The sequence below is a fragment of the Nyctereutes procyonoides genome, unplaced genomic scaffold (genome assembly GCF_905146905.1).
Source record: "Nyctereutes procyonoides isolate TBG_1078 unplaced genomic scaffold, NYPRO_anot_genome, whole genome shotgun sequence".
In the NCBI taxonomy this organism is placed as follows: Eukaryota; Metazoa; Chordata; class Mammalia; order Carnivora; family Canidae; genus Nyctereutes; species Nyctereutes procyonoides.
In genome coordinates this window covers 13,201,045-13,226,496 of record NW_026575147.1, presented here as the reverse complement: position 1 = coordinate 13,226,496, position 25,452 = coordinate 13,201,045, and positions in this window count along the sequence as shown.

Here is a 25,452-nt window from a genome sequence, read left to right as displayed (position 1 = left end):
GAATAGGACCCTAGAAACCAGGAGCTCACTCACATTCCCAGCAGGATTTTATAGGCATTAGCTCTATAATTAAAGTCAACCCTTGTTCCTTAAAAGTAGCTGTTCACACTTAATTCAATGAGGATTATTCTTGTATATGGCACTCCAGCTAAAGTCTTGGTTGTACAGTCTTTTGTCCAATTAGATCCTGGTAAGGACCTATGCAAAAAACTATTACCGCAGAAATTAAGGAAACTCAGAGTACAGAATTTCTGATTTGGGGTTCAGGGATAATAAGATAACATTTTTAAATGTTTTATTTCAGTTTACTGAAGTAGTTTATTAAATTGATTTGGACTATGGAAAGCTTAGGGAAAAAAAGGACTTTCTTATATACATGGAAGATAATGACCTTATTAAAGTGAAATCGACAATATTCAAAGAAAATAACCATAAAGATGTCTCTCCTCAGTTTATTTGGTCTTATGCCATTAATTTTTGTTTTAAAGATTTAAAATCCTCAAAGATTTTAAGAGAGGGAGAGCATGCATGTTCACCTGAGTGGAGGGTAGAGGGGTGAGAGAGGAGCAGAGAGAGAGAGGGAACAGAAATCTTCGAGCAGACTCCCTGCTTAGTGTGGAGCCCCCTCAGGGCTCAATCTCACAACTCTGAGATCATGACTTGAGCAGAAATCAAGAGTCAGATGCTCAACCCACTGAGCAACGCGGGTACCTCCTTATGTCATTAATTCTTATTATGCTGGATCCTGGGCTAGTTAGTAGTCTACTTCCATGAAGCCATCTGTTTCTAGCCATCTTTTCCTGGAAATCCTGACTCAGTCCACTATTGTGGCCTGGAAGTTGCCTAATCAATGCCAGGACGGAAGCCTAGACGGAAGAGCCAGTCTTTGAAGTGTCAGTTGTTTATAGTACAAGGTACTGGGCTGGGAGACTGTCCTTTGCTGAAGACACAAATGCTTACCCGTATTTACAGAAGAGTCTTCAAGCAAGCAACTGAGACAAAAGCCACCTGTAATTGACAGAGACTAAATATACCAACAGACAAAGGATGGAATGTATACGGAGCTGATACACAATCTGCAGCAACCAGCCCAGGAAGCCAACCTACTGTATGTAGTAACTTCTTCAAGGATCCAAAGGATAACTTTCATAGCAATTGGCCCCAAATGGCCAAGACTTGATCAATAACTGAAAGCTTCCCTAAATTTTGCCCGCACTTCCCAAAAGGGCCAACTAGAGAAGGCTGAAAATGATTCCCTAATCAATCACACAGAATGTCGATGGCTTCCCCGAGTCAATAGGGCATATCTAAAGCCTTGCGTCTTTCCTGATATAGAGATATCCCACTATGCCTGCCTTTAAGTCTCAGTTAAGTGGCAGTGGGTGACTCTCCTGCTCTAGCAAACTCAGAATAACTAGCGTTTTCTTGTGTTTTTTTTTTTTTGGGGGGGTGGTTTTTATTGATTTCCACAACACAGACTTTATGACTGGTTATTTCATAACTGATTACTGTGAAGTGTGAAAGATCTGATGAATGTTCATAAAATGAAAAATGCAATTGTCAAGGAACTTTGGTTGCTTCCAGTTTGAAGATTAAAAAGTCTTGAGGTTAATATATAATAAATGTCAAAACATATTTTTCTTAGAATATTAACTAAAGAGATTCAGTTAAGTATGGACTAGGGCCTATATATTTATATTTTTATAAAACTCCAGCAATGTCTGCATCCCAACTTAAGAGTCACTAGCCTAGAAGATGCTTTACACAAATGAAAGTGGCCAATTAAACATTTTAATAATATGCAAAATTATTACCAGTAACAGGATACCATTGTTTTCTGGCAAAGCACTTCTATTACTCTGATAAGTACAGGAAAATGCAACTGACTATTTTGTCAGAGTTTTGATGAGTGTTATTCCAGAGGGAAAGAACATTATGGCCAAATACCCAGAGACTTCCCACAAAGCATATAATTCCTGAAATATTTATATTAATAACATTTTACATATACAAATTTAACACAGGGAAGGTTGAGTATCTTTTCTGATGTGACGACTCTTATCGTGCAACTCTTATATTAGATGCACATCAAATTAATCAAATTATTTCTAGTTCTTCTCTTTTTATAAGGTAATAAAACAAATCATTGCGATTTTCCAGAAAATTTTAGGATAAGAGAGATCCCGAAAGTTTTATTTTTTCCTGTGTGTGGGATCCAAATTTGAGCAAAGTTAAAAAAAAAAAGCTGTAAGAGGAGATTTGGATAGTTGTCTAAAACTGGATCATGGGTTGATTGAAAAACAGTATTGGTTGCCTTTTCAGTCAAAATGATAATAAAACATTTAAAAGTAAACCTAAGTGATGCAGGATTGAAAAGAATCTTTGTTCTTTTGTAAGTGGAGAGACTTTTTTCTTCTTAGATAATAAAGATCCTAGTGAAGTCAATATAGAAATCAGAAAATTATTCTGGTAAGACCCAGACTCTCTATTATATAGGTAGATATAAAGAACGTAGAAAGTAGCCTTTCAAAGGCAAGCATGTCAATTGGTAAACTGAGAAGTAAATTCATCAATGTTAAATGAACTTTACTATAATTGTAACACATTTCATAGCTTTTTTTTTTTTTCAGAGGCAGGTAAACCAAAGCAAATAAATTTAACTTTCCAAGTTTTGTCCTTCATTATACTCTTTTGTATTCTGGAACAAACTGACACTTCTATTTTAGGACAGTAGTTCTCTATCAAGGGTCCAGGGGGTTGAAACTACTTTAATAATATGAAGATGTTATTTTTGCTAACATGCAATGCCTTTAATCACTGCTATCTTTAAATGAGCCAATTAATAAATAAGTGCCTTAAAAATTCTCAGTATCAATTTCTAATATGGATAAAATCGACAGTTATAACCCACTTCTATAAAAGCTCCTTGAGATCTGTTGTGGCCAATGCCTGTGATGATCACTAGTGACCCTGCTTCCTGCTATCACATCTTTGTATGGTCTCCTGTCCTTGAGTGTGGGCTGGACTTATTGACTTGCTTCTAATGAAGAAAATATGACATAAGTGATGGGATGTGAGGTTAAAAAAAGACTGTGACTTCCTTCTTGGGTGCTCTCTCTCCCTCTCTGGTTTACTTACTCTGAGAGAAGCAGCTGCCATGTTGTGACCTCTACAGAAAGGCCCTGTAGTTGGAAACCAAAGAAAGCTTTTGGCCAACAGTCCATGAGAAAAGATATAACCAGGCTTAAGCACCCCATGAGGTGTACTCCTCAGGCAGTGTAATTGACCAGGTGAATTCAGTATGTGACTTAGATAATCTCCAAAACTGTTAAAATAATATTTTTAACAAAAATAAGATCACAATTCACCCAAACATAAAATAAACATGTACAAAACATTTTATTTAACTCATTTATTAATGTGAGGAACCATAGGACATTACAACTGCTTCAATGAAGTCAAAGAGGAGATACTTTCATGGGCCACCAGGAATGTCAAAACAAATTTGCTGAATTATGTGAAACCAGCCAATATTCACAGGGAAATAATCAATTTCACCTTCACTAACTATAATTTGCATTTCCATGCACAAGAATCAATGTATTATTAGTTTGTACAACATCAGAGTTGTAAAATAGCTCAAAGGCAATGACAGGTGGAGATAACCTAGTGGGGTGTACTAGACAGGACACCATGTCATCCTCTTTGCCCCTTTCAAATTGTTTTCCAATTCCCCTGACAGAGAGCTCTGAAGATTTGACTCCACGTGTCCCCTTTCTCATGTCTGATTAAATTAGAATATTTCTCAAATATGGCACTCCAGGTGTGGATTTGATTGTACAGTTGATGTTTACAATTATACCCTGGTGAAAACAAAGCCAGATTTTTATCAAACCTACGCAATAGCTCCACTGTGTTCAAAAAGTCTAGGGGACTCCCTAAGCGTTTCTGAATTGGCAGGTGAAGGGAGTGCCAGTGAGAATTGGATACCATTTGTTTCATTTCAGGTAAAAAGCAGAGTCTGCCAAATAGGGTTACAGATAGCTTAAGAAGGAAGAGAAGGTGTTTTTTGATAAATCCATTGAAAAAAAAATACATAAAAACAACACGAAAAATACTCCAAACAAAAAGCTCCAATTAAACTTACCTCATCAAATTCACTCTAACGTAGTAACGTCAATAATTCTGCAGCTGCTGAGTTTTTAGTCTGCAGTTTGTTTTCATGAAATCATTTGCTTCCAGTCTAGAAAAAGTCTTGAAAATCCCACTTAGTCCTCTAGTGTGGTCTGAAGTTGGCTAAGAAGTGTCAGCGTGGAAGCCTATACCCAAGAATCTGTTTCTTGAACTATCAGTAGTCAAAATCTCTGACTCCTTAGTTGAAGACACAAACCCTAGCTTGTAGCTTATTAGAGAGCAAGTATCTAGGTAAAACAGAAGTTATTTGTAGATGACAAGCATTGAAAGGCTAAGGCCAATTGTTATAGTAATCAATAATACCAGACTATAGAAAAATAAGATTCTCTGCCGGGATACATTTTATATGAGTTTGAATCAATGTTTTTCCCTGAGAACAAAAAAAAAAAAATGTATGATGGAGAGTGAATGCAGTAAAAATTTTTCAGGGCCTTCACATAAAGCATACAACTTTAAAAATATTTATATTAACAACAGTTTACCTATTCTAACTTAATCCAAGAAGGCTAAGTGTTTTCTTATGATTTGGTAATTCTTCCCATGCAGCTCTTATACTAATGTTGAGCTAGTTAGGAAATGTGGAGCATGCCAAACAAACCTAATTATTTCTAACATCTCTCATTTTGTAAGGCAAAAATAACAAATTGTTGCCACTTCCCATGAACCTTTCGGTTACCTCAAAGATTTGTTTAGGTCTCCAGGCCTAAGAGCCCATGAGGGGCACACCTCACTGTAAGCAACTTATCTGCCCCTTCAGGAGAGTACACTGTAGTAGCCTGGTGATGATCTCCAAAAGCTCTAAGAACATTACTTTCAAAATGGCAAATTCATGACTCTCATAGAAATTTAAATTGGACATATGTCAAAGATTATAGAACTCTTTAATTAAAGAGGGAATTAAGGTATTAAAATCGGTCCATTTTTAAAATTTTTATTTTATTTAAATTCAATTAATTAACATATAGTGTATTGTTAGTTTCAGGATGGAATTCAGTGATTCATCATTTGCATATAACACTCAGTGTTCATTACTTCAAGTGCCCTCCCTAATGCCCATCACCTAGTTACCCCATCCCCCTCAACCACTTCCCTTCCAGCAACCCTCAGTTTGTTCCCTATAGTTAAGAGTCTCTTCTGGTTTGTCTGTCTCTCTGATTTCATCTTATTTCTTCCTCCCTTACTCTATGATCCTCTGTTTTGTTTCTAAAATTCTTTGTATGAGTGGAATCATATAATTGTCTTTCTCTTATTATTTCACTCAGTATAATACCCTCCAGTTCTATCCATGTCAAATGGTAAGATTTCATTTTTTGATCACTAAGTAATATTCCATTGTGTATATATATACTACATTTTCTTTATGTATTCATCTGTTGATGGACATCTAGGCTCTTTTCATAGTTTGAATATTGTGGACATTGCTGCTATGAACATTGAGGTGCATGTGCGCCTTTGGATCACTATGTTTGTATTCTTTGGCTAAATACCTAGTAGTGCAACTGCTGTTAAAATCAGTTTAAATTGGGCAGCCCGGGTGGCTTGGCGGTTTAGCGCCGCCTTTGGCCCAGGGCGTGATCCTGGAGACCCAGGATTGAGTCCCACGTCGGGCTCCCTGCATGGAGCCTGCTTCTCCCTCTACCTGTGTCTCTGCACCTCTCTCTCTCTGTGTGTCTCATGAATAAATAAATTTTAAAAACCTTTAAAAATCAGTTTAAATCAAGATTTGACTGACAGTAATTTATAGTCTCTCTAGGATTAAATTCATTTGCTTAGTTATGGACACGGGTCATTCGCATTGCTGTGGAAGAAAATGCTTGCATGACATCAGTGTGCTACAACTTAACCCTGAATTCTACAGAGCTGTGAAGAACCAAGTCTATCAAAGCCAGCTCTGTAGAGCTGGACCATCCCTGACAGTTCCACTAGACAAGGCCAACATTTCCTAGAAAGTGCTCCTAATAATTGCTTTTCTTCATTTTTAAGTCTGACATATTTTTCCCCTGAGAAGCAGAGAGGTTTTTTAGAGGAGTTAATTTGTCCACGTGTGACTGTGGGGGTGAGGGAGGGGCAGGGAACCCGATGGGGGGCTATTAATGTATCAGCAATGAGACCAAATTGTGACAGCCTTCTATGCCATGCCAAAAAATCTGAACTTTACCCTGTGTAATAACAAGGTTGTGAAGCCAGGAAGTGACATGATCACTTTATTTTATTTATTTTTAAAAGTTTTATTTATTTATTCATGAGAGATGCAGAGAGAGAGGCAGAAATGCAGACAGAGGGAGAAGCAGGCTCCTTGCAGGGGTCCTGATGTGGGACTTGATCCCAGACCCCAGGATCATGCCCTGAGCGAAAGGCAGAAGCTTAACTGCTGAGCCACCCAGGCGTCCCATGATCACTTTATATATATATATATATATATATATATATATATATATATATATATTAAATTAGATATTAAAGTTATTAATATAATTTTAATATATTAAAATATATAAATTTTAATATTAAAAATGATTAGTGGAAGATTATATAGAGAAGACAAACATAGGGATGGGGGTTCAGTTAGGAGGTTGGTGTGATGGCTCCAGGAAAAGACACAGGTTACTCAATAGTCAAGAAGAAGAGGAGGAGATACGGCAATTCCAGGGTAAAACCAACCAACACTTGGCAAGGTATTAGATTCAGAAATCCAGAGATAGAATGCATCCAAGTTTATCCCAGATTTCTCACTTGTAGCCATTGTTGGAGTCTGGGAATACAGGAGGAGCAGTAGGTTCTAGAAGAATGAGAAAAGCATGAGAGAAGCCTGGAAGCCTTCAACAACAACATCTAACAGATAGTTGAAAATATGGTCAGGAGTTAAGGAGACCCGTCAGGGCTGGGAATGAGATGTCAAAACCAAAGGGGTGGCTGCTTGGCCCAGAGAGTCAGATGACCAGGGGGTGGGAAATGATTTCTGGTAAAGAGGGAAGGGAGCCATGAAGCAAACTGGAGAGCTGTGGAACATTTCCTTTATTTGACTCTTTATTCTACCTCTTGTGACAGGTATTATCCCCTCCTACCTTTGTGGAGGCTATTTGGGAACATCGCTTCCTTGACCAACTGCATTTCTACTATGTTAGCCCCCTCACCAGCATAGAACCCTGCACATGGTTGCCATTCATACATATTGAGTAAATTATTAAAAGAGCTATGAAATGAAGAGACTAAAAGGAAGTTCTTTTTTTAAAAAAATATTTTATTTATTCATTAATGAGAGACATAGAGAGAGAGAGAGAGAGAGGAGAGAGAAAGGCAAAGACATAGGCAGAGGGAGAAGCAAGGTCTCTGTGGGGACCCCGATATGGGACTCGATCCCAGGACCCTGGGATCATGCCCTGAGCCAAAGGCAGACACTCAACCACTGAGCCACCCAGATGTCTCTAAAAAGAAGTTCTAAGCCACAAAGGGAAACTGAGAAAATGGTCTGCTAGAAATATCTTAAGAGGAACATCAGGACAACACAGAAAACTGTGGGGTTGAGATAGGGAGGCATCCCAGGGAGGCACCAATATGCATGGGCGTGCACAACAGCTTATTCTGTTCTGGTGGCGGCATGCCCCAAGGCAACCTCTCACTGTTCGTTGGAGCAAGGTCCTCTGTGTTTGGGTCATAAGCCAAAGCATTGCCTTCTGACCACATATGTAGTGTGCATCCTCGTAGGGAGGCTCCTTTGGAAAGGAACTGGGTCTGCCTACATAGCTCGCAGATTGGTTGCCCAAAGAAAGCACTGACTCATATCATCAATGAAAATAACCATTTCACCAGGAAATTCAAGTTTCTCCTTAAAAGTATTTATTTATTTATATAAGTAATCTCTACACCCAATATGGGGCTCAAACTCATGACCCTGGGATCAAGAGTCACATCACATGCTCCTCTGACTGAGCCAGTCAGGATGCCTCACAAGTTTCTACTTTTGATTTCATCTTTGTGAGTCAGATGACCAGTAGATTCTTTTTGTCAATGTGCGCAATTTACGAGTTATTTCCCCTGCTGGCTCTCCTATTACCGGTTGATGTCTTTCTCACCTTATAGTCATTATCTGGCACTATAGAACTAGTATTTAAAAGTGGAAGCTTTACTGTTAGACCAGATGGACTTAACAGACATATATGGAACATTCCATTCAAAAGTAATAGAATATTTCTCCAGGGCACATGGATCATTCTCTAAGATAGATCATATATTAGGCTACAAGACAAGTCTTGACAAATTTAAAAAGATTGAAAATCACATCAAGCATACTTTCTGACCAAAATGAAATGGAACTAGAAATCAATTATAAGAAGAAGCTGGAAAATTCACAAATATGTAGAGACTAAACAACATTCTACTGAACAACCAGTGCATTATTGAAGAAATCAAAAGTAAAAAAATAAAAAGTGAAATTGAAAATGCTCTGATTCAAAAAAAAAAAAAAAAAAGACAGACTCTTTAATAAGTGGTTCTGGGAAAACTGGATAGCAGCCTGCCAAAGAATGGAACTAGATCCTCATCTTACACCGTATACAAAAATTAACTCAAAATTGATTAAAGACTTGAATATAAGACCTGAGACAATTAAAACTTCTAGAGGGAGGGGCACCTAGGTGGTTCAGTCAGTTAAGCATCCAACTTTTGATTCTGGTTCAGGTCGTGATCTCCGGCTTTCAGGGAGATGGTCTGCTCTCAATGAGAAAGAAAAAACACCCCATCTCACTCCTCTAGCAAAGGTACAATAATGAGTTAACTTTTTTGAACTTTCTTCATTTAATACCCATCGTCGTAGTATGGTAGTAAAAGTAGTAAACATTAAAGGCACATTTCCCAACTATGTCCAATTTCATCTCCAACATATCTGTAAAACCAAAAATTTAAACTTCTGGCAGGTGAGGCATTTATTTAAAGCAGAGGTTCCCATCTCTCTTAACCATAAGGATCCATTTAAAATGTCAAACAATTTAGTGGAGTCTCACAAGTGTATCTGAGGTTTTAATGATGTTTTGTTGACTGAGAAGTCATTCTAACTAACAGCTTTTATGGATTCGGTAGCCCTCTTAAATGAGTTTCCAATTAGTGAGTGACAGTGCTGTAGGCCCTCACAGTGTTGGTTGGCAAAGAATCAAACCTCCTAGTTTAGTTTCCTGCCACCTTAACTTTCTGGACTTGGCTGGTGTGGCCAAGAAGACCTCAGTGAATACAACACCCGCATCAGCTTGGGAAGTGCTTACCCTTTCGGTTTGCCTTCTTGAAACCTGACTTCCATCATGTGAGGAAGCCAGTCTAAACTCCTTGAGGATAGAAGACCATAAGGGGAGAGAGAGGCCCAGCTGCCCCAACATGAGTGACCCCAGGCAAAACCAGCAGAATCACCCAACCCATGAGCGGAATCATGAGAAATAACAAATCGTTGTTTTAAGACATTAAGTTCTGGAGTAGACTAGTTTGTTATGCAGCAACAGATAACCAAAACACCATGATATTTACATAATTTGAAATAGACTAGTATGTAAATGAATCACATGGCTTATTCATTCATTCATTTAATAAATATTTATCAGGGCCTACTACACGCACATCATTCAGACTATCCTCAAGGCTGACTCTGCATGAGGATCCGTGGACCCTGTGTAATAACTCTATGGCCCCAAACTCTCAAGTAGAGAAGGATGTCCCAAATTAGGATAATATTCTATTTAAAGTATTTTCAAACTTAGAAAAAAACTAGAACCACCTCCCTATCCCCACCCCAGGTCTGAAACACAAACCGACCCTTTAATTCTGGTGGTCTGAAAATAAAGCCTGAGCTGTGGCTTTGTACCTGCCTGAGCTAATCATTTTTCTTTGCTCTACTCCATGATTATATACTGTACCGCGTGCGTTCTGGTCAGTTTGTCTTCAACAGGAACTAATCATGTGTTAATGTAGCTCTTTACAGTTTATAAAGTGTTCTTCATTTTACAAAGCACTTTCCTGGAAATTATCTCATTAAACCTTGAAATGACCCAGGGAGGTTGTTTGCTCCAGGCCCCTTGGAGCAAACATGTGTGGAGAGGGTCAGTGCAAATCTGTCACCACTGTTGAACAAATGCTTTTGAGCACTGACCTTATGAGTGGTTGGGCATTTTCATAAACTTATATTGAAGATGGCACTCTCATAAATGACATCTTCATAATACAACTCAAAAGGTGACACTCTCATATATGGCATTAATGCTTTTTCCAGTTAGCATTTTAGGTCAATTTCTGTTTCATTCCCTGAAAGTTTTAGTTAAGACAGAAAAACTTTACCGTCTCAGATCCTTTGTGATATCCATTAAAAGTTTGGATTTTTCTCTTTTTGAGGCCCCCATGCCCCCAGGGATATTTTAGCGAGAAGAATGTGATTCAAAGATTTCCAGATGTTACTTTTCAGATGTGTCTCAGCAGGCATCCGTAAACCATCTGGTAGCAGCAACAGCTGGACTAGGTCCAAATGTAAATGTTCATTCAGGTAAAAGGGTATTAATAGGAAAACTTGGACCAATTAGTGGCTTGTCAGCTAAGGGTGTGATATTGTTTCATCGACTCTCAGTAACCAAGACAGGCTTCCAAAATTCTATAGCCAGTTTTCCTTTCTGCTCCAGGTGAGTATTTCTCACTTGGACATTCTAAGAAATCATTGGTGATTAGTCTCAGGTTAAATTCTGCTTTATTTAAGTGTTCTGAAGTGTCTGGGGGGGGTGTTGCTTTCACCCATATTTAAATACCTTTGCACCCCCATGCCCTTTCCAACTAGAGAAAGAAAGAACTATCTCTGAAATGTGCAGAGGAGCAGGAGTGGAAACAGATAGTGGGTCTCTGGGGGCGCTGGTAAATGTATATCTTGATCATCCAGCTTCTGACTCAGGAAACTGCGCAAAGCATAAGCAAGTGACAGCATTCCCACCTCCTCCCTTCGTTCTCCCAGCCATCTGACTCTGGGACCTCCAACAGGATAAGATCATCTCATGAATTAAGGTCCTCTCTTTTCTGGGAGGTTTTGATAATTATGCCGGGGGCTGGACTGAACTTTCCCTAGCTATGTGCTAACTTTTAACTCGCAAATTGGTGAAGATAATGGTGAAGATCATCAGAAAAAAAAAATCATCACAATTCATAAAGAAAAAATTTCAAGGAGAATATTCGATCTACATGTAAAAAAAAAGTACTGCCCAGCACCTCAGAAACAACTGTTTTCTTAATTTAAACATGGTGATAAAAGCAAATATTTATTAAGCATTTACCATGTGCAAGGTACTTTGCTAATGTATTTATATAGACAATCTCATTGAATTGTCACTTTGAACTCTTATTCATCCTAATTGTATAGATGAGGAAACTGAGCTGTAGGGCATTAGGAAATTTGTGCAAGGTCCCAAATCTTGTAAATGGTAGTTAGTGAAAGCCTACTCTGCCTCAAGGACATCCACACATGCTAATATTTCTCACAATAATTTTGTGAGGCAATTTTTGTTCTTATTATTCCTACTTTGCAGGTGAGGAAAGTGAAGCCCACAAATTCTATGATTTTTCTTTAGATCCCAGAACTAGCACGTGGCACAGTGAGAATGTGATCTCAGTTCTGCAGATTCCAAAAGCTTATGTTCTTCTAAGACCCTGCAGTATCCTTTTCTGGGTAATTAGGTCCAAAGCCCTGAGGACACAGAGCCATTAAACCCACAGAGCTGGCCTTGGGTGGATTGGGAGCAGGGGAGGGGTCCCTATTTGGATTATCCCTAGAATCCTTTGGGTATGATACTTTGCAAAAATCAGCCATTGGACCTTCCTGGAGAATCACAGTGTTTCCTGGTCTCATCCCAATGCTGAAATAACAAGTTGGCTAACTGCAATGTGGAGCAACATTTGATGATTCCCCATCTGGCCATCGGGTCATCATGCACCACCGGGGGACGTCTCTGATTGCACCAGGGGAGTTCTACTGGCGATTTCCAAAAGCAGCAAGGAAATCCATCTGCAGTTAGGAATCAGGTTCACATGAAAGAGGGATTTCTGAATCAGAGCAGACAGTAGACTCTCGACCACATCAAGGAGGAAACAGACTTTGAGGCAGACATTGAGCTGCAGCGTTGGGGAATGTGGACTGATTAGCCAACCGCAGGGTGGGTGGTGCTGAGCTCCTGGCTAAAACAAAAAGGAAGAGTGAGGCTGGAAGGTGAACGGAAGCAGGCAGGGAGGCATGAAGTGTCAGGATCTACAGCATCTGGGGATGCTTAATGGGGAGGAAATGTAGACCTCCCACACAGTAGCACTATTATGAGCTCTGATTACACACAAGGGTACAGAAAAAAATAACAGAAACTAGTGCGCTGGTAAAATATTAGCCATCCTTGATGCGAAAAACCTATGGCTTTCCTGAAGCTTACCTCTTCACCAATGTGTCTAAAAAGACAGATGACGCCCAGTGTCTCCGTGCGACGGGAAGGGAGCTAAGTGCATGTCTACCACTGATGCCTCCTGGGAGGCCAGGGACAAAAAAGACGAGTCTGAACCAAGATTCCTTTGGGAAATCTATGCAATTGTAACTCAGGTCTTGAGCTGGAGGGCAGAGTGGGGCCGGGGGTTCTGGGAGGAGGGAGGAGGAGGAGCAGGACCTTAGCTTGCTCTTTCACTCACTCATTCATTCATTTTGTACAATGTTAAAAATGTGTGCTCTGGAGTCAGGCTCACTTGGATTCAAATTCTAGCCCTACTTCTTGAGAGCTCTACGAACCACAGTGAGTTACTTAATCCACTATAGGCTTCAGTTTCCTCCAAGCAGTCCCTGTATCACGGAGGCATTATAAGGAATAAAATGTATGGTCCAATAACATGATAATACCACCCCTGGGACAGGTGCAGACAGATGATCAATGGACATATGCAGTGATCATTATTGAGTCTTTCAGTAAATAATAATGAGCTCAGGGCTAGTTACCAAGGTGCAGAGATGATGGCTTTGGGGCATAATGTGTTACCTTCCACTTGGGGAATACGATACATGGCAACTTCTAGGCCAACGTTCTTCTTCCCTTCTATTTCCTGTCTTCCCACTTTCCCATATACAGAAAACCCAATAGATGGAACAAAAGAGAAAGCAGGCTCTGTGGTCAGAGAGGAGATGAGAAAACGAGAACATTCTAGGACTTTTTCTGTGCCAGGCACACAGTAGGCACTTAATAGTTGAACAAGAAAGGTGATGCCAGGGGGCCACATTCTCAGAAGGAGAATGGAAATTCTTATTTAATTTTTCTGGTGTTTCGGCTAAAATACAGTCACTCATTTGGACTTCAGTGTTGCAAACTGGTGGCCAATGGATCAGATCTGGCCCAGTGACAAGTTTTATTTGGCCTGCACACTATTTTAAAGATTGGGACATTTTACATTTTATTCACATAAAAACCTGAATTTCTGGCTTCTTCTGAAAAATGAGAAGGCTTGGCAACCCTGGTCTGCATTCTTGTGTGGTAGAGGGAGTCAGAGGAGGCTGCCCCCATTCTGGGGACTTTCCCTCCTTGTCCCCCTAGCGCCACCACCCCCTATTGTATTTCAGTCTCCCAGACAAGGGCACTGCTTTTCCCATGCTTTTCCCAAGTGAGCCACCATCTCGTTGGATCATCTTGGCCATCCTTGAGGTGATCCCAGATGAGAAGAAAAGAACTGAGGACTCCTGGCACAGTCTTTTCTCAAACCTATGTCCTCTCTGCATGCAAGCCTTCGGTGCCTCTCTGCGTGGGCTGCAATTCTCAAAGACAGATCTTTCTCTTTCTACCCAGATCTGTTGGCCCTGTGTCAACACAGCCGACACCACCCTTCCTTTGTGATTACTCCCCTTCCAGGCAATAAGAAAATGTTTGAATGACAGTTATTGTGGCATCTGATACAAGGGCAATTTCCCTCTGGTTAGCCAAGCACAGGATGGAACATAACTGCACATTCTTTGCATTCCGTCGGCATGACTGAGAGCCATCCCGTAGCACGGGCTTCACTGATCCTGAGATCAGGACATTCAAAAGGGAAGACATTGGGGAGTTGGAGCATCACACAGTAGGGTAGCTTTCAAGCTCACTTTGTTCTTTTTATTACCTGCAATCAATGGCACACTTTTATTTTTTTCTCCAATGAATCCTTACACAGGGGGCCTGATAAACCCATACCTTCCCCTGGCAGCACATCCTTGGGTCCCAGGGGGCATAGAGAGCCTAACTGAAAAACATGGTTTTAATCACACTGTCCATTCCACAAACGAGGTAGCAGAGGCCTGGAGGGGGACAGTGGCTTGTCCACATTCCTGGAGGGTAGAAGCAGTGGTCGACTCAGAGAGGCTTCATTCTGGGTCAGGTGCCATTTGCCCTTTGACTCATTGTCCTCAGCAGCAGCTCCCAGAGCAGCAGTCACAGCTGGACCTCTCTTCTGTCACTCTGACTGGGCAGTGCGACCTTCATTTTACAGCAATCAAGCCGGACCCTTCTCTGGCTGAGTGACAGCACCATCACTCACTTCCAATCTCTGGGTCTGTCCAGCCTGAGTGCTGGGAGTACTGCTGTCTCTCTGGAGCAGCCAGCCGCCAAGATGGCTCCACTGACCCTGCCTCCTTGTATTCACAACTGCTACTCTCCTCTCACATTGTGCCAGGTTGGTCTGTAGGACCAATGGAAGTACTAGATATCACTTCTGAGATTAAGTTAAAAAGACACAGCAGCTCTCATGCTCTCTCTCTCGCTCTCTCTCTCTTTCTCTCTTACTCTGGGGGGAAACCATATTGTGAGCATCCCTGTGAAGAGGCTCATGGTGAGGTCCACTGCCAATAGTCACATGAGAGCACTGGAAGCTTAGCACACAGCTCCAATCCTGTGTTCAGGGAAGGCAGCCCTGGCTGATGGCTTCACTGAAACTCTCCTGGAGATCCTGAGCCTGACCCACTTGACTAAGCTGCTCCTGGACGCACAACCCACAGAATCTGTGAGGTCGTCAGTTCTCATTGTTTTAAGCTGCTGAGTTTTGGTGTGATTTATTACCCAGCAGTAACACTTACAGATCACTAATACACAGCAGAGGTGAGTGATGTGTGATGATGGGCACCTTCAGGAAAACTTTTTTTTTTAAGATTTATTTATTTATTTGTGTGTGTGTGTGTGTGTGTGTGTGTGTGTGTGAGAGAGAGAGAGAGACAGAGAGAGACAGAGAGAGAGAGGCAGAGACACAGGCAGAGGGAGAAGTAGGCTCCATGCAGGGAACCGGATGTGGAACTTGATCCCGGGACCCCGGGGTCACGCCCTGGGTGGAAGGCGGTGCTAAACCACTGAGCCACCTGGGCTGCCCAGGAAAACTTTAAAATTCAGGCAAAAAACCCCCAAGCATTTGGTTTCCTATCACTAACTATGATTTTGAGGTCATGAATCAAAAGTCAGAATTTAACAATGTTATTACACCATATTTAACCAAGCTCATAGATATATGCTTATATATATATATATACACATACACATACACATATATACATATGCATATATGTATATATGTATATATGTGTATATATACATATATGTATATATGTGTATGTATATGTATATATACACACACATATACACACATATATACACATATATAAATATATATACATGTATACACATATATACATACACATATATATGTATATATATACACATATATATATGTATATATATATATGATTGTTCCCCCCTTTTTAAAGATTTTATTTATTTTTTTTATTTAAGAGAGAGCAATCTTTTATTTAAGATTGAGCACAGAGAGGGAGAGGGAGAGAGATGGGGAGAAACAGACTCCCTACTGAGTAAAGAGCCCAACATGGGGCTTGATCTCAGGGTTTTGGGATCACAATCCAAGCTTAAGGCAGACACTTAACTGACTGAGCCATCCAGGTGCCCCCTTTTTTTCATCTTTTTAAAGAAACTATACATGGGACTAAAAATGAAAGGTTTTTGGTTTTTTAAAATTGAGATATAAGTCATATAACAGATAATTCACCCATTTAGGGGCATCTGGATGGCTCAGTCAGTTAAATGGCCTACTCTTGATTTTGGCTCAGATTATGATCTTGGTCATGAGATCGAGCTACACATCAGGCTCCACGCTGGGTGTGGAGGCTGCTTAAGATTCTCTCCCTCTGCCCCTCCCCAATAGACTCTCTCTCTTTCTGAAAAAAGAAAGAAAATTCACCCTTTTAAAGTGTACAATCAATGGTTTTTATTGTAGTCACTATGCCATGCAACCATCTAATTCTAGAATACTCCAAAAGTATCACCCTTATTTGCTTATCCCTGCCCCCATCCTCTGACAACTATTAATCTGTTCTCTTTCTCTATGGCTCTGCCTATTATGGGCATTTCATATAAATGGAATCATATAGTCCTTGGATCTCCTCGGCCTTTTGTGTGTAGCTTCTTTCATTTAGCATGTTTTCTGGGTCCATCCATGTTCTGGCATTTATCAATACTTCATTCCTTCTTATTGCCAAATAATATTTCACTGAAGGGATATATCACATTTTGTTTATCCATTCATTAACTGGTGGATATTTGGTAGCCACTTTCTGGCCTACTGTAAATAACAGTAGCTTCATGAACATTCATGTATATATTTTTGCATGAATATTTATTTCCACTTCTCTTGGGTGTATACTTAGGAGTAGAATTATAGGGTTGTTGGGTAATTCTATGTTTAACTTTTTGAGGGACTGCCAGGCTGTTTTCCACAGTGGCTATACCATTTTACATTCAAGATGGGCATTTTGAACCTAGTAAACAGTCTAACAACTGGACAGAAGTGGAACATGAAAACAAGCATAAAATTGAGACCTAGAGAAATTTACTTCAGTATATTTGAGTTTTTGCTTTTGACATTTCATCATTGAGCATGTGGGTGACTCAGGACTTGTGGTTGTAGTTGAGCCTACTAGCTATACCCTGACATCCATTCTTCCCTCCTTCTTAGTAATTGGTCCCTTGAATTTAAGCTGGCCCTTCACTGCTCGAAATAAAGGTGCTAATTCTTAACTTCTTATGCAGCAAGCATGGCCACTGACTGAGTTCTGGAAAATGAGATGTAATCAGAAGTTTGGTACGTGTCTTCCAAAAAATGACCTCAAGGGGAAGAGACATGCTCTCTCTCTTCTTCCTCTCTCCTGCTGACTGGAACGCAGAGGTAGTGGCTGAACTCAAGATGCCATTTGGCATTAGGGTCTTCTTCTTTCCACTTCGGCATCACTGACCTTTTTCCAACTCCTCGAATAGACCATGTTGCATCTCACCACAAGCTTTAGACAATGGTGGTCCTTCAGCTGAAAATTTCCCTCATATTCCACAACTGTCTGACCCAGTCAATTCATGATCATACCTGGGATCTCCTGAGAGAAGCCTTCTCTGACTGTCCTGACCCATGTGAGGACCGGCTCTGTGCTGCTTTCTGCTCACTATTGTATCTGGCACAGGGCCTGGCACATGGCAGGTGCTTAAAGAATGTTTATTAAATGAATCAATAAATGATCCCATGCCTAGTTGTATGAACTTGACACTTAGCCTCTTCAAGATTTCACCATTGGAAAATGGAGACAATGGCAGTGACTACTTCTCAGTGTTCTTATTAGTATTAACTGGGGAAGCACTGGTGTAGAGTTTCAAGTGTTAGCCACCATCATGGCTCTCACCATCAAGCTTCTTCTCTGACCAGGTATGAGCAAGATGCTTGAGCAAGGTGTAAATTCACTGTGTGAACAGAGAGGAGACTCTCCTATCCTGATTTCTCAGGATTACAAGAGTATAATAACCCATGGGCCTCTTCTATCATCCACCTAAATGTCCCACTGGACCAACACACATATGTATATACCTGTGACTGATGGGGGGATTATATTAGACACAAAAGTCCAGTGACGTGAGTAGATGTTAAAGAGATAATAAAATGTAATGAGAAAAAGCCTGAATTCTGTTGCCAGAAAGACTTGGAGTCAAATATGAGCTTTGTCAACCTTGTGAGGTTACATGGGTCCCTGAACATCAATTTCCTTATCCATGAAATGGGAGAATAGTATAATTTACCTGCCAGCACTGTGCTGAGGATTAAATGTGAGCAAGTCCCATTGCCTGATAGATGATAAATGCTCAATAAGTGGCAGCCAGTACTGATTACCAGGAAAGATCCAGAGCATACTTGATTTGATGAGCTTGCTTCTTCCTGGGATGATGAGGCCAAGTGATGTGTGGGGGTGCTGGCACATAGCATGTAGGAGTAGCAGGAAGAGGCTCTGTCCTCAGCAGCACCTCAAACTGAAGGCACACCAAGTGAGGATGAGCCACACGAGGCCTCCCTAGGATCCATGCCAGGGGACAGAGACTGCAGATAGAGCTAGTCATGGCAGGACCTCCTCCTTGGTTGCTGCGAGCTGGCCTCTGCCCCTTGAGCAGCACTTGTTCCTGTGCTTGAGGCCTGATTGAGGATCATTCTTGTCATCTCCCCTAATCCAGGTTCATTAAGTCCCAACATTCACCATTTTCTGATTTGGCTGGAATCTACCAGAAAGGGTAACAAATTACAACAGAGCTTTCTCCCCTCTGTCCTTTTCTTGTACGGAGTAAGAAGGAGGTAGATGATGAATAACAGACCTATAAGAGATGCATAGGCTCTGTTATAGGGGTCACCAATGAGGAGTCACCCGCCCTGATTTTCCACAGGAACATTCTCCTGGCCCTGAAGGCATAACTGGCAACACAATCTCCAGGCCAGTTGTCAAACATCACTAAAAATTTCAAGATGGTGATGGCAGAGCGTTGAACCAAGCAGGGGCTCTTCTACACACAAGGTCCCGGATGACAGCACATGTTGCATGCCCAGGAAATGAGTCCTGTTCTGCAAGTCTATAGTGCTATTAAGTCCGGCAAATAAGATTGTCAGAGAGCCTCTCAAGGAGCAGGAGTCTATGTTTATGCGTGGGATGGCAACAGAAGAAGTGAAGGTGGAAAGTTGGAATAGAGATTAATGGCCAAACCTTCTTGGAAGGCAGAACCCGGGGTCAGCCTGCAGTGCTCAGGATCAGGCCTATTGTGCATGTCTCTTTCTCATGTGGGTGGCCAGTCCTTGCAGACATTCCCATTTATCATAGTGGGATAGGTGACCACAAGACTTTGCTGCTGAGTGGGACTAGAGCAACGGTGAGATTTTTCTCTCTTGCCTGGATTTTTGTTGTCTGTCAACTCTCTTTATCCCAGCTGAAATCACTTTTCTCCCTATACTTCCAGGATCAGGACTTTGAAAATTCCACGTATGGGGCAAGCCAACCAAAATACACATTTCTTACCATGGATGGGTAACTTACCATGGAGTGGTTACCCAATTGCAGGTTTGGGAATGCTCTGTACCCACCCACTTGCTCATATACTGCCTTCCCCAGCACACACCTAGGTCAAACACACACATGCACACACACAAATGATTGTGACTTAGCCCAAGTCTGGCAGTCCATTAAAAAATGTGAAGTCATACTATGCTCTGAATGTTTGTGTCTCCTAAAACTCACATGTTGAAACCCTGATGTTCAACATGATGGAATTTGAATGTGAGGCCTTTGGCTCTACCCTCAGGAATGAAATTAATGCCTTATAAAAGATGCTTGAGAGAGCTCTCTTGCCCTCTCTGCCATGTGAGGACACAGAATGCTGCGACCCCAGAAAAGGGCCCTCGCCTGGCCATTTTGGCAGCCTCATCTTGGACTTCCAGCCTCCAGACTGTGAGAAATGAATTTCCGTTGTCTGTAGGCTTCCCCAGTCTATGATAGTTTGCCATAGCAGCCCAAATTGGGCTAACACAGGTCAGAGGGTGATGTGGGTGTCTAGTGTCCTTCTTCCCTGGGACATCTTCCTCCTCCTCCAAATCTTTGTGAAATTCTATCACGTTCCCCACCAGCAAAACAAAACAAAACAAAACAAAACAAAAACACCACCCTAAAAAATAAAACCAACCTACCACAAGCTCAAGACTGCTTGCTCGCATGCCCCAACCCATGAGGTGGCTGAGGCCTCCTTGAGAAGTCTATAACCAACTCCTTGATTTAGGATCAGCCCTAAAGTGGAGTCCATGCTTATATCGAAGGATTGTAATTCCCCAGAAACATTCTGAGGATGTGGGGGACTGCCTTTATGTGGAATATTTACATGACCTCATTTCATATGCACCACAGTTTTTGAGTTAGAATAAATGTCAAGCAGTCAATTGTTGGTCACAGCACAATAGTAACGAAAACAGAAGGAGGTCCACTAGTTTTCCCAACAAAGGTCTTATTCAGCTTCTTGGTCACACATGTTGAAGCCTCCATTCCCCTGTAATGCTTAAACTTGCTTCAGCCCATTATGGGGCAGGGATCACTCCCTCCAGAGGCTTAGACAAACAGCCAAGTTCCTTAGGTGAGGGTCATCATCAGATCTGCTTCCCTCCCAGATGGTTTCCACTGCCTGCATGTCATCCCTCTCACCTCTTGGCCTGCAGCTGGAAGGACCACTCTTGTAGCCAATTTCATGCTGTCTCTTAGGAGCCTTGCCCTTGGCAGCTCTCCTCAGAAGAGTGAAACTTGATGATGAACTTTAAATTAAAAGTCTTCAGAAATGGAAAATCAAGTTAGGAGGCACAGAGTGAGAAAGAAAGAGAAAGAAAGAAAGAAAGAAAGAAAGAAAGAAAGAAAGAAAGAAAGAAAGAAAGAGTGAATTTATCCCCAGGAGCCAACCACTTCACTAATAAGGGAGTAAAAAAGTACCTATATTGCAGGGTTTCTGAATTTTGTTCTTCAGCTCTTCTTATACTTACTTTAGACTCGGCCAGTGGGTTTGTTAGCACTGCCAATGTCTGAGTCCAACCCAAACGCACTCAGTCAGATTCTTTGGGGGAATTTGACTTTGGACTCAACATTGCTGACAAACTCCTCAGGGAATTTGTTGGATTAACAAAGTTTGCAAAGTACTGTGCCACAGGTACTGTAGCCTTGAGAATGAACGAAAGACTGGCAGTCAGGGAGTTCTGCTGTCATGATTAATATGAAGTGCTTTTTCTTGAATAGCCATCTGGGGAAATATTAACAGATATTCCCTTTGGTTTGTGGGCTGAGCTAAGGCAAAGAAAAAACCTCAAAGAGCCAAAGGACTCATAAAAACAAGTGCATGAAATATGCTACTTCACATTTCCACAGTATAAGAGAACTCAGTGGTGGCTATTACCTGGAGAAAAACAGACAATGTTTCCCAATGTGTTAAAACGGTGCCTGGTTACCAGCTGTATCACAAGAATTCCAAATTTCACTTCATGCACAGAGTAAGCAGAGTGGAAAAAAAAAAAAAGAGAAATGCACATGGGTCCAAAGCACATTGATTTCAGAAAAAAGACGAGAGGATTTTCTTGAACAATTACTCTCCTTCTGAAAGACCAAGTGTCAACTACAGAACTCATGTCCAGAAACAGAATGTCGTATTGGTTGGAAGGTCTGTGAGGAATATTTCATGTTGGTAAATAAAGCCTATAATGTTACACAGTTAAACTATATTCAGTAGAACTTGCTTCCAATAATTTGTCTTCATGAACAGAAGCTCACTTTGCTCCACGAAGGGACCATCTGTAAGGAGCTTACAGAATCATGGCTTCAGTGGAATGGTTCTGTTGACCAGTGTCCTGGCCTTATTTAGGAGCTGTTGGGAACACAAACTGGAAGTTCTTATTTTCTAGACAGAAAAAGCCCTGATTCTTTAACCTCTGGGAAGCAGAATATTGTGGTGTTTCATAAAGACACAAACTTTCTACTTAAGTCTCTCTTACCTGTTCTTTTCACGGTCAACTACTTTCCCATCATGCCTCCCATTTAAATCCTTCTCTGTATTTGTAAATGAAAGTTTGTAAATGAAAGTTAGTCCTTGCTTTAAAAAATGTGGACATTATCAAGTAGCATGAATTGAGTATTTCGAGGGACAAAGGGACAGGTTTCATCGTGGCCTAGAGGCTAGTGAAAATAGAATAGGCTAATCATAGCCCTCATCATACTGTGTGATAACAGACTGTTTACTTGTCCAATATCTCCTCTTTGATGTAGCCCTTCAGGGCAGGGACTATGCTTTATTTCTCTCTCCATCATTCTGTATCTAGACAACTGGAACATAATAGGCACTCATTAAATATTTGTTGAGTGAATGAATAAAGCCAAGATCAAAGAAATGGAGTAGGGGGTGGGGAAATGAGTCTCTCAGAGTGTGATTAATGGGTATAATAGTCCAATCACCTTGAATTTAATCAAAGGCTTACTGGAGGTTGCCAAGAAGCAAGAGACCTTGGAGGTGTGAAAGGTAGATATGTTCATAAGCAGCAAGGAGTCCTTTCTATTCATACAGGTCCTTGAAGACAATATGCTAAGACCTCTTCATTTGTCACATGGAATACATGGAATAACCATTTGAAATAGTGCTTTAACTCTGAAGTAAAAACAACTTGGTATTTTTTAATGAGTAAAAAACCCCAAAATTCCAAACTACAAATTGTCCCTGCATAGTGCACATCTGTTGTTCAGAATGCCCACGAAAGCAAGCTTCCTACCTTGTCCTAGGCATGCTCGACTTCCCAGAACAACCATGTGGTTTGAATAGAGTTTGCTGTTTTCATTTAGATCCCTCCCCACTGGCCAGAGTGATTGTTTCAGAGGTCAATATGTAACCTGAGCAATGTCAGTCCTTTGACCCCTTTCCTGGCCACAACCCATGGTTCAAAGTGAGATATAAACTGAGCCCAAGAGGGGCCAAGGAGAGCCCTTCCCTGGGTTAATATGAGGGTCGCAGGTCTCTAGGGATAGATGTAAGCCTGTAGGTTGACTACACCACCCACGGTGCAGAAGGAGCTGTTCTCAGCAAGAGACTCCAGAGTCCAAGAGAACACCATGGGTCACCTGGGCCCTTCCTACAGGTTCCTGAAACTTCTATCTGCCACATACATTTGAATAGGGTTCTGTCATCTGCAGCCAGAAAAGGTCTAATGCACTCAGCTCGATATTCCAGGCTCAGCAGTATCAGGTGGGGTTAGTGCTGTTCTTGGTATAAAAAGACGATTCTGTTGCATTTACATGTCCTCTTGCAATCATTAGCATCCAGCTGCTAACACAAGTAGCTCTCCATGCAATTCAATTCCTTGTGAAACCAAACACAAATGACTTCTTTTCAAAATTCAGTTTTGTTTTGAAAAATACAGCTTTATTTCTTGTGCCATTGCAATATTTCATTTTGATGGTTCAGAAATTCACTTTAAAACTTTCAAATAACTCTTATCTGCATTGATGTATTTCCTAAACTATGTCAGTTAGATGTTGATCTCTGGTTTTTTCCATCTCTTTTGTCCTCTAGGAACTTCTGCAGCTGGCTGCCTCAGCTTAGCTACTGTACAGAGGAAGATATTCTTTTTTTCCTTAAATTAAAATAAATACAGAAATTACTTTGAGCTGCTCCCCTCCTCTCACAGACTTCTTAGATCTGGGCCACATATTTCTCTTTCATTTCAGCCCAAACAAAACAGAACAAAGCCAAAAAAAACCACAGGAGGAACTAAGAAGTAGTGAAATAAATAATACAAAAAATGCAAATAATTTTAAAAACGTGAGTTTTTTGTTTGCATATAAGATTAATACATGCTATCAGTCATGGAGACTACCAAGAAAGCTAACTCAATCTTGTGCTGAATAATAAAAGACTATTTTTTGTATAACAAGGAAGATGATTGATAGTTCTCTATTTTTCATTTATCAACACAATTACTATGCGTCTGTACTATGGTGTGCAATTCAGGATGCCACGCCTGGAGAGTGATAGTCACAAACCGACGAAGGTCCAGCGTCTAGGAAGCTGTAGATCTGAAGTCTGTGACATTTTGAGGAATGAGTGAGGATACTGAGAATGAGCCAGAAAAGAAAATAAACTGTAGAAAAGTGAATTACTATGGGCCCATCAGACGGCGAAGAGTAACTACTTATCAAGGATCTTATAGAGGGGATTTAGGCAGAGTGAAAAGATTCGGAGTTCTAGAGTCTCTCTAACCTGCCCTTCAGCCGTGGATGACACAGCATGAAGAAGAACAAGAGACTGTAGCCCTGCCACATATGATTATGGTTTTAACCTTGGAGAATCTCTATCTTTTCATTTATTAAAATAGCAATACAAATATTAAACTGCTGTGTTTCTGTAAAAATTAAATAAGATAAAGTATCACCCAAATACCCTCCAGGTATTCAGCCTCTCCTCTTGGCTATAGAATGTACACACATCAATGACGCATTGATGAGGGAAGCCCCTGAATGGTAACTCTTGTTCAAAGGAGGATAGTAGAGACAGAAATATTTATAGCCACTGAAAGGAAGACTTCTTTTCTTAAAAAATTTTAAAATATATTTTATTTATTTATTCATAAGAGACACAGAGAGAGAGAGAGGCAGAGACACAGGCAGAGGGAGAAGCAGGGTCCCTGTGGGGAGCCTGGTGTGGAACTCGATACTAGGACCCCGGGATCACGACCTGAGCTGAAGGCAGGTGCTCAATCACTGAGCCACCTAGGTATCCCTAGACTAGAAAGAAAGACTTCTTGAATGAGATTGCTAAATTAGTGACAACACTGGCTAACGATCCACAGGACAGCAAAACTGGAAACTTCAGGGATTTTCTTTCCTTTGAATGGAAATCATTTACATTTCATTTCTGTATGTAGAGGAGGGAGAGATTTTTTTTTCCCCTCTGCTCAGTTTAGATTATGAAGATGAGGGCCTGTAAGATTGACCAAAGATAGATCAACAAGGGAAACACAAGGCTGCTAGTGTGTGCAGGGTGATGCACGGAGAGTATCCAGAGCTGTGTAAGTCAGAGTGGGTGGTTAGAACTTGGGTTTATTTATCTACTTAGGGTAAAACAAAGAGAAAGGGGTTTAGGGTTCAGGGCAGCTGAATGGGTGAAGTGGGAGTAAAATTATGGGAAGGGAGAAGGATGGTAAACAAAGGTCTTTTAGTCATTTACGGCTTCTTCCTGATGTGAGATGGAGATACCTTTTTAAAAACTGAGATTTCCTTTATGAATGTAAGTCTCCTTCATGAAATGCAAACTCCTGTCCTGTTTTTACAGCTTTTCCTTCATCTGCTGGTTCTCAGTGGCCTTTCGCTCAAAATAATCCATATATCAAAGA